This window comes from Rhyacophila brunnea, unplaced genomic scaffold, assembly GCF_057557595.1.
Source record: "Rhyacophila brunnea isolate RB1 unplaced genomic scaffold, BYU_Rbru_1.0 scaffold_23, whole genome shotgun sequence".
NCBI lineage: Eukaryota > Metazoa > Arthropoda > Insecta > Trichoptera > Rhyacophilidae > Rhyacophila > Rhyacophila brunnea.
In genome coordinates, this window is record NW_028232893.1 from 12154444 (window position 1) to 12164007 (window position 9564).

Sequence of the window (9564 nt, forward strand, 5' to 3'; positions counted from 1 at the left end):
GAATCATTGTACTGCGGCACCGTTTGCGAGTCGCAGATGTATTGGTTTATTTTCTGCAATTCCTGTTTCAATGGTTGTAGATCGGTTTTACTGTACCCATGGTGCCACTGTAGAATGATTCCATTATTTTCCCATCGATTTATTGTAGCGTTTACCACCGTAATGGGCAGTAAATTACTCATCAACGTTAATTAAGTATTTCAATTGTTAAATAAATAATAGCTCTTTGTTTTTTATTAATTTTTAATTGTACCTTTTTTATATCTTATTTTTAATAATTAATCAGTAATCATTAATCACTAACGTACACATGTCAAACCATGTCATATATTATTATATTGAATTTAAAATAAAAACTCTTATTCGTAGAGATGTCAGTGGCGTTTTCCTACTTATGAAAAATGTTATCAAATACAGAGTAATGGGTTCCAAAATATATTACCTGAAATATACAATAAGGGTGTCCAAATAAATAGTGACAAAGAAATAAAACCTTCAAATGGTATATTGTACTAAACTTTGGGTCGTAAATAAAACTACTCATAGACCAGAACCTCGATCACCCGCTTCATGCTTCCAATCGTCTTTGATCATATCGGCAGCTTTTTCTCCTATCATGATGCACGGCGCGTTGGTGTTTCCGCTGACGATTTCTGGCATAATACTTGCATCAGCCACTCTTAAACCTTGGATTCCGATAACTTTCAGAGTTGGACTGACAACAGATGTTACATCATCAGACGGTGCCATTTTAACAGTTCCTACTGGATGAAACACAGTCGTGGATGTATGGGCCATTAGACATTTCCAATAATCATTACTTTTAAACATGTACTTGTCACATGCCGGTAGCATTATTTTCTCCAATTTTAAATTCTCTTTTTTTAATGCTGTTGTATTCTCGAGCTTTATTATTTCTCGAATTCCTCTCAATATTGTCTCGACGTCTTCGTTTTCATGAAGATAGTTTGGAAATATACGCGGACTGTCAAGAGGGTCTGTGCTGTTCAATAAAATTTTGCCTCTGGACTTCGGTCGTAGCAGGCAGACCATTGATGTAAGCATTTCGGCATTCTTATTCAAAACTGCATTTGAGCGTTTAAACTCTTCGCTATCGTCATATAAAGATACGGTCATATTGGGAGGGTTGACGAGAAAATGATATTGTATATCGGGAAACAGTGAATCTTTTTTTGTATTTATAAATCCGATAGTACTTGATGCTCCAGTAGACGCCAGGCTTCCTCTTCGTTGCGTTAAATATGTAGCCAAAGTCAATGCTGTATCTTTACCACTCACCGCTTGCGCAATTCCGTTGTTTGCTGTAAAATATATCCTCACATTCAAGTGATCTTGTAAATTTTCTCCCACAGGTAAATCGGCAATCGTTTTTATTCCCATTTCTGTCAAATGTTGTTTGGGTCCAATTCCTGACAGCATTAAAATTTGTGGAGAGTTTATAGCTCCAGCTGAGACTATTACCTCTTTCTTTACTGTAATCTCCACGGATTCCCCATTGACCAATCGAACAACAGCACCAACAGCTGTTTTACTGGAGTCATCTATATTTATTTTTGTTACTAGTGCATTTTTTAATACAAATAGGTTCTTTCTGTTTTTAATTGGAGAAAGAAACGCTTTTGCTGCTGACATCCGTTGGCCATTTTTCACAGTGCCCTGAATTTTCGTGAATCCTATGTAATTGGGACCAGAATTTATATCAGCCACAGTCCTATGCCCAAGTTCTTTGGATGCTGCTAGTATCTTATCATTCCACACTCCTGTATCATTGAATTCTCCTACGTTCAAATATCCACCTACTCCATGATTTTTCATATGGTTTTTATTTGCCAATACGTTAGCATCATCCAGATTTTCACTTTTTTTGAAGTATGGTAGAACATTCTGATATCCCCATCCTTTATTACCTTTCTTCTCCCATTCGTCGTAGTCTTTTGAGTTTCCTCTGACATAAATCATTGCGTTTATTGCGCTGCTTCCTCCTAAGCCTTTCCCTCTTGGCCAATCGCACCGCTGGTTTTCTAGCGCCAGACAATATCTTGGATCTTTCTCAGTTCTGTACTTCCAATCCATTTTCGTGTTGAAGTTGTAGGGAAACACTCCTGGTATCTGTAAGTAAATAAAGTTAGTATATTTTCATATTTGTATGCTAGATTTTTTAAAGTCTCCAGAACTACTTCCTTACTCCCTTATTTCTAGCTACCCGCAATATAACATATCTTAACACATAATGGATATGGAATATGTATGATTTGTCGGGGGTTACAAATTTTATCATTGACCTAAACAAATCTTCGTCGAACACTTCATCGAATCGTAGACACCTTCCATTCAATATGTCAAATTTAAAAAAGGTAAATGTATAATTTATATTCGAGTGCTTAAAGTCAGACAACGTTATCTACAAAATTGTTTTTTTTTTTTTTGAGATAACATTATTTTCTCGAGAATTAAAATAAATGTCTTCTAAAAGTCTAACAAATTTGTAAGTGTATTGGACTCTATAAGCTGGGTACGTTTCATGCATAATTTAAAAACACCTCAGAAACGCGCCTATTTAAAAAATATATGGTGCCGGAAAGGACTCAAACCAATGAACACAACATTAATGACAGATCTCAAGTGTAGAAAAATATGAGGTAATCTTAAACACGTGTTAGAATATGTTATTTTCAATATTTACGTCTGTATGATAATAATATGTATTAAAGTTTATTACGTAAATGTAACGTGCATCCAATATTGAGTGCCGTCGGCATGCTTTCTTATATTTGGGTTTTACGGCTTGTCCGCCATAAAAAAAGCCAGCTTCAAAATATTGGTCCACGGCATGGAACTCAGAAATAATGGGAACTGAAATATCTAACGGGTAAGGAGAAGCAGGAAACTGATCTTCAGTAAAGAGGAATACGGGATAAATTTAAACACTTTTCAAGAACACGTAATCGTCTAATACTGACAACTGCTCTCGGTTTATGCATTGACGCTCATTACACGCACTATTGCCCGTCTATAATGCGTGGTTCATTTTCGTAGGGCACTCACACCCTGTGTCATAATTTACTGTATTGGTGTATAGCCTATCGGAATTATATTTATTATCTGTTCTGTAGTCCACGGCGATGACTTTTACGTGTATATTTTTTAGCCTGTTCTGTGACTCAAACATTCATCTTCCGGATTCTAGCTAATGTTGTGTACGAATTTAGCCAATGGCGCCCTACCTAATAACGACGAAATTAACTAATAGCATTACCGACCCAAGTAGAAAGCCGATTCATTCACAACGACTGTTCCTACTTTTTCCTCCCCTCCTTTTGTTGACTATGTATGAACTGTCATTGTCTGCCATTGTTCTATAGAGTGCTCTTACTGACGCGTCTGTCGTGTTTACACAGATAATATTTTGATTTGAATAGATACATTACATGCTAAATAATACACTAGCATTATCACACCTTCTATAAATGTGATGCATAGATCAATGCTACATATTTTTTTGAAATCGATATTACCACCGGTTTTTGTGTGAATTACTAGTCTGACTTTGACAGCTCATGAATAACAGGAATGTATATTATTTATAAATAACATTGATAGTTAATATATTTGATTTGAGAATTTTTTTATAATTCAATTTGAAATGAGAAAGGGCGAATGTCAATTACCTACGTGGTCGCAGTCATGATTTATTCTGGATTGGAACCGTTTCCTCGTGTCAAGCCTATCAGGCACCATTAGCGAGGGGTGCAAGACTAGTAAATGCGCTCCCTAAAGACATAGACATTTTCAATGATGTACTTTGCATTTTATTTTTGAAACTGTATTTTTCTGTATAAAATTGTATATTTTCCGTTCTCAAAAATTATATTTTTCTGTATTAAATTATACTTAAGTATGTTTTGATTATTTTTTTTTTTTTTGTTATTATTATTGTTATTGTATATATATTTCTGTTTCTATATTCTCTTCTCTCTTGTGAGGGTAATGTTTGACTTATAATGTAAATCTCATGTTGTGTACGTCTTGAATTTAGTTTTGTTATGTCCACAATGTTTTGTATTCCTAAATAAATAAATAAATAAATAAATAAATAAATATGTCGAGCAATCTGGGATCTGATTTTGACAGCTGAAAAGTGGACCACTCGTTGCTTGTGCAAAAAGATATGCTCAGGCTTTATTAATCTAAAGATGGCGGTGCTAATAGTCTAGCAACTAAAGCGGTTCTCATATAAGTAGGTACTGGTATATTTCTGAAGTATTTTCAAATTATGTATGTTGTTCAATAGAGAATATTAAATTCTCAAATCGTGTGAATTACTCGTTTAATTGGTTCAGTTATTTTTTCATCCTGCCTACTTAAAATTAGTATGCTGGGATTGAAATATTTAAAAAATATATATTTCGGCCGCAATAATATAACTGCATGGTAATGGTGCGTCAATAAATCTTGACTTACCTCGCTTTCAGCTGTTGGATTTCCACCAGCCTCCACCAATAGGACGTTCCAGTTTTGATTTTCTGTCAATCTGTTTGCTATGACTGACCCCGATGAACCTGCACCAACGACAATGAAGTCGAACTCGCGAATACCTGTAAAGGGACAACAGTTATTTCTTTTCTGAAAATTGCCTAATAATTATGGCAATATAATTTTCACTATATTTCATTAAATGCCTCGCTTGGCTTCCACATCCTGAAGCGGGCCCCCTTCCTATCGTTAAGGTTAAGGACAGTGTGATGCTCCCAAAGCGTTTCCCAAATGGTATTCTGCAGAACCCATCGGTAAAATTATAGGTATTCTGTATAGGTATTTTTGTGTTTGTGATTTTTTTTGTATTTTAAAATAAAACCACTTTGTTTTGGGGGCACTAATCATATGAAACACTGATCTCGACTCTCGCCATATTGGATATTTAGCCATTTTTTCTATAATCAGGAAACACACTGAAAATAATTATAAAATAAAATTCTACACGTGAATTATCTTTAAGCATGTATATCAATCATCAGAATTAACTTTTTTTTATTCAACGAATAATTCACAATATTTAAGAATGTAACATTATTTTTATTGAACACTTCTGAGAAAATTTATATAACCCATAAAAAATACGACAACCAACACTAATCGAACCTGCGTTTCTGGGGTTTCGCACCCACGCACATTGACCACAATGCTATAGGTATCCTATCTAATTGCGACAAATTTTAACTTATATATGGCTATTACAATACTCTTTGAAGCGCTTTCCAAATTGAGTTACCATTAGCGACCGGTTTTTGTATTTTAAATCGAAGTAGGTATTAAGTAATTACTTTAATTATTACAAACCGACGTCATGGATCACTCCACGATTTTTTTTCTATTGGTTATATATTTTCTTAGAAGTGTTTTCAAAATTATGTATGTTCAATTATCAGAACATCACACCAAATTGCAGCATACCTTAGGCTAGGTCTGTGTCAGCCCTCTCCCTAAAGGGGGCCATGACGCCTGGTGGAAGTTATTATTAGATAAACAAGGTGTCAGCCCCCAAGGATCACTCACATTTAGAGTTGGGTTTCGGGATTTTCCCGACGGGAATTCTCGAGAAATTTTCGAGATTTTCCATCCCGAATCTCCAGAATTTAAATTTTTCTAATTTCTAATTAATTAAATCCCGGATCTCGAGAATTTTTTCTCGGGATTCGGGATTTCTTTATAATTGAAAAAAAAACGATTTTCTACATGAAAAAAGTGGACAGAAAATACAAAACAAGGACTGATAAGGGCATTTAACACAATTAAGCCAACGTCGACTCAAAATGAGTGCAATTTTTGCAACATCGGGAATTTTGTGTCTCAAAAGCGTACGCGATTGTCAGACGCAGCGATTGACAGTCTGCGTTTTTTGAAATTCTATTTTAATAAGTTATGTTTTGAATTATTTTTGTTTTCTTACTTCTGTTTGGTTTGTCTTACATAAATAAAAAAAATCATATTTTTTAGGAAATTGTCTCTTTTTACACTGATTTTAGGATTTTTATCGTTTTTTTTTTAAATTTCCCGATTACTCGGGAATTCTCGAGAATTCTTTTCCGGAAATCTCGAATCTCGAGAATTCAAAATTTCATCATTTCGGGAAATCTTAAATCTCGAGATTGAGATTTTCTCGGGAAATACCCAACTCTACTCACATTGGCATTTTATATAATTTAATAAGAACGTCATTCATGTAAATGTAAAATAACGTAAAAGTATGCTATATAAAGTTGGCACTCAATCTCATCCTGTTGTTGCCATTGCATGTGGCGCATTTGTTGACGTAGAAGTCCGACGCACTCAATAATCCCAACAAAATAATATTTAAGATTTTGGTTTAATTTAATAATTGTAAGACTCCTTTGTACTATTTCAAGGCCTCGTTTTAAATTTCTTGACTAATCCATTGTGTCATCTGCGTTTGGAAAATGTTTTTCGTATGGGAAATTAAAACATTTAGATTATAGCACAACAAACAATTAACAATGTCGTATATTTTCACCAACTAAATATGGTCACCGTGCTTCTCCTTAAATAGATAATTAGTTTCCATGACAAAACAGAACAGTGACAAAACAGAACATGACGAAACAGAACATGACAAAACAGAGCATGACAAAACAGAACAACGATAAATATAACTATGACCTTTCAGGAAAAATATAAATTTAATATTGAAACTGTCCTATCTCTATTATGTTGATAGATTTTTAATAACACAGATTTTCAATACGCCATAATAAATCAAATTATATACCTAATTTGTGCATTCCTAATCGCTAGAAAGCCTCAAATAAACGGGACTTAACTCGGTGTTGCCGGCAAGCTTTGGATATCTCATCTTAATCAATATAATATGTTAAAAATTATTGGGTGACTAGGTACAACGAAATAATGACCTAACCTTACCTTACCTGATCTAACCTGACTTAACCTAACCTAACTTAACATATTCTATATAGTTCCACAAAAATTATTTTTTTATTTTTCCCCTGGCTGTTCGATTTTGTCACTGTTCTATTTTGCGATAATTATTACCTCCATTAAGGAGCTTCTCGGTGTAGTCCTGCGGCCATATTGTCTCATCAGTCAATTCGCATTGGGCCACTAGGAGTGTGCTGAAGCTGGTCATCATAAGCGAACTCACGATACCTGGCGATGCACAGGATCCAGTCGAGTTGAATGTATCCATGGTCTCTATTGTTCGCTGTCCTTTCTATAGATTCATGTATATGCTAATAGATTTCGCCTGCGGCACTTCTCAGCCTGAAATAAAATATATTTCTGAATCAAAGATATCCCTCAGTTCATATATCAACGATATCACATCGCGTGCTTACCATTAAGGTTAGAGCTAACTAGTAGTAGTTTTTTAATGTCGAATATATCAATTTCTATTCAAATATTTATATTTATTTATAAAAGTATACACTTCATACTGATCGCAATTTTTCCAAAATTTCTAGTCCAATGTAAAATTTTACCAAATATACATTATTTCGAAACACATTAGAAACATAATAATTATTATGTAATAGAATAAAAAAAATGCTAAAGCTCATTAACCGGAATCCGTTGGATACAGGTGCGAGTCCTATCCGACGCTATATTTAAAAAAAATCTATTAGTTATGATCTGAGGTGTTTCTAAATTATTTAAGTTTTAGGCATTTATTATTAATTGAAAACATCTGTTTGAGGCGGACGAAACGGATCTAGTTTATTTTAATAAAAATAGAATAAGTAGGTAGGTACGATAAAATTGCGTTTTTTTATAATTAATAATATTCAGGTTTGTTCAATAAATAATGTTAAACTCTTAAATCTTGTGAATTATTCGTTGAATTAAACGATTTTACTCACCGAATTTATCCTAAATTTTACTATAATAATAATGTTACTGAACATTAAATTAAATGTACTCGTATAATGCACATTTTTTTCAAAAAATATATTTAAAACTTCCTATTACTACTTAGAACGAATTGAACTATGGACTGTGATATTATGGAATTGCATGTTGTTTCGCACGATGATTAAAGATTTTTTTTTATTTATTAAGGAAACAAACAGTTACATATTGATTACAAAAATTTAAAATATAATAATGAAAAGTTATTGCAACCAGCAAAGTTTCCATGTATACATTATAATATAGTTAAGCCTAACAAGATAGAGAGTAAGAATAACATAAATATAAAGAAATTACATGAGAAAAATGAGGAAGAATAATGAATAATTAAATTCTATACAAAAAAAAGTAACATAAAAAAATATATAAGTATAAATATATATATATAAATATATATATACATATATATATATATATCTATTTATACAAAATTTTCGAGATAGCGCATTTAAATGAAAGAGGTGAATTATTAAAAGGTTCAACGGTGTAGAAATACATATTATAATTTAAAGAAGAACGCCGAATAAAAGAGTTTTGTGCATAATTAGAACCGCTACGACTGATATGGTACAAAGTTTGATTTCGCGTAAATCTTGATGGACAATGGAAACCCACCCTTTCGAGTATGTTTGGCGAGTCAACAAAACCATCAAACATTAGGTATCAGAATGCCATAGATTTTTTCCCTACAAGGTCCACAGATTGTTCAGATTTAGATCCCAAATATACCACAAGTTATGCAGCCCGTGGATCCTTTTAATAAATCCTTATACTTAAAAAATAACAAAATACTATGTTTACCTTCTCTCGGTGTCAAAAAATATTTAAACCTCTGTTAATAAAAACGAAAACTGACTGGTCAACGGAGACAATTGATGAAATAATCCACTATCCAGTAGTACAGTTTAATTGATAGTGTATCACCACTTATGTTACATAGATTTTTTATTATATTTCTCATATTTATATAATATTATCCTAGTGTGTACATGGATGTTCAACCTTTTTATAATCACATTTGATATTGATGATCGACTGTTTCATTTACCCTATTTGTCGTGTTGGTTCTTCTTTGTCAAACTTTGAGTATTGCTGCAGAAAGTTAATACCATTTTTAAGAAAGTAATTCAAGATTTGGCACCCTTTAAATATCTTTAAATTTATAAATACTGTTTAGGGAGTAGGTACTAACGCAGGACACTAAGGGCGTCCATTAAGTCAAACAAATAATCAATCAATAAATGACAATCTACCCGACGGAATATTCGAGTACCTTTGCAGGAAAATAAATAAATATATTCACACACGACAGTGGCGAAGGGTGGAGGTAGGCTGTGGAGATCCGAAGTAAATAGTGCACACTATAATACACAGTCATTCACACTTATAGTGTTTGTTAATTTTTAAAATGCAATTAACCCCTACCTAATCCAAGCCATAGTAGATAATAGCCAAAAAATATTCATTAATATATACAATATCTAAAATTTTGGTATTAAACCAGACATAATTTTAGATATATTATAGTAAGGTTAGAAGATTTTTTTATCGATTTTGGTATGGTCTAGGCCGGGCTTAATGAATTTTAAAAGACTAACCAAGACT

The 9564-nt window shown here is 33.0% G+C and overlaps 1 pseudogene; it reads right to left on the reverse strand.

Moving 5' to 3' along the window:
- Nucleotides 1-540: 540 nt before the first annotated feature.
- Nucleotides 541-7240, reverse strand: LOC147069504 (glucose dehydrogenase [FAD, quinone] pseudogene; annotated as a pseudogene).
- Nucleotides 7241-9564: the final 2324 nt, after the last annotated feature.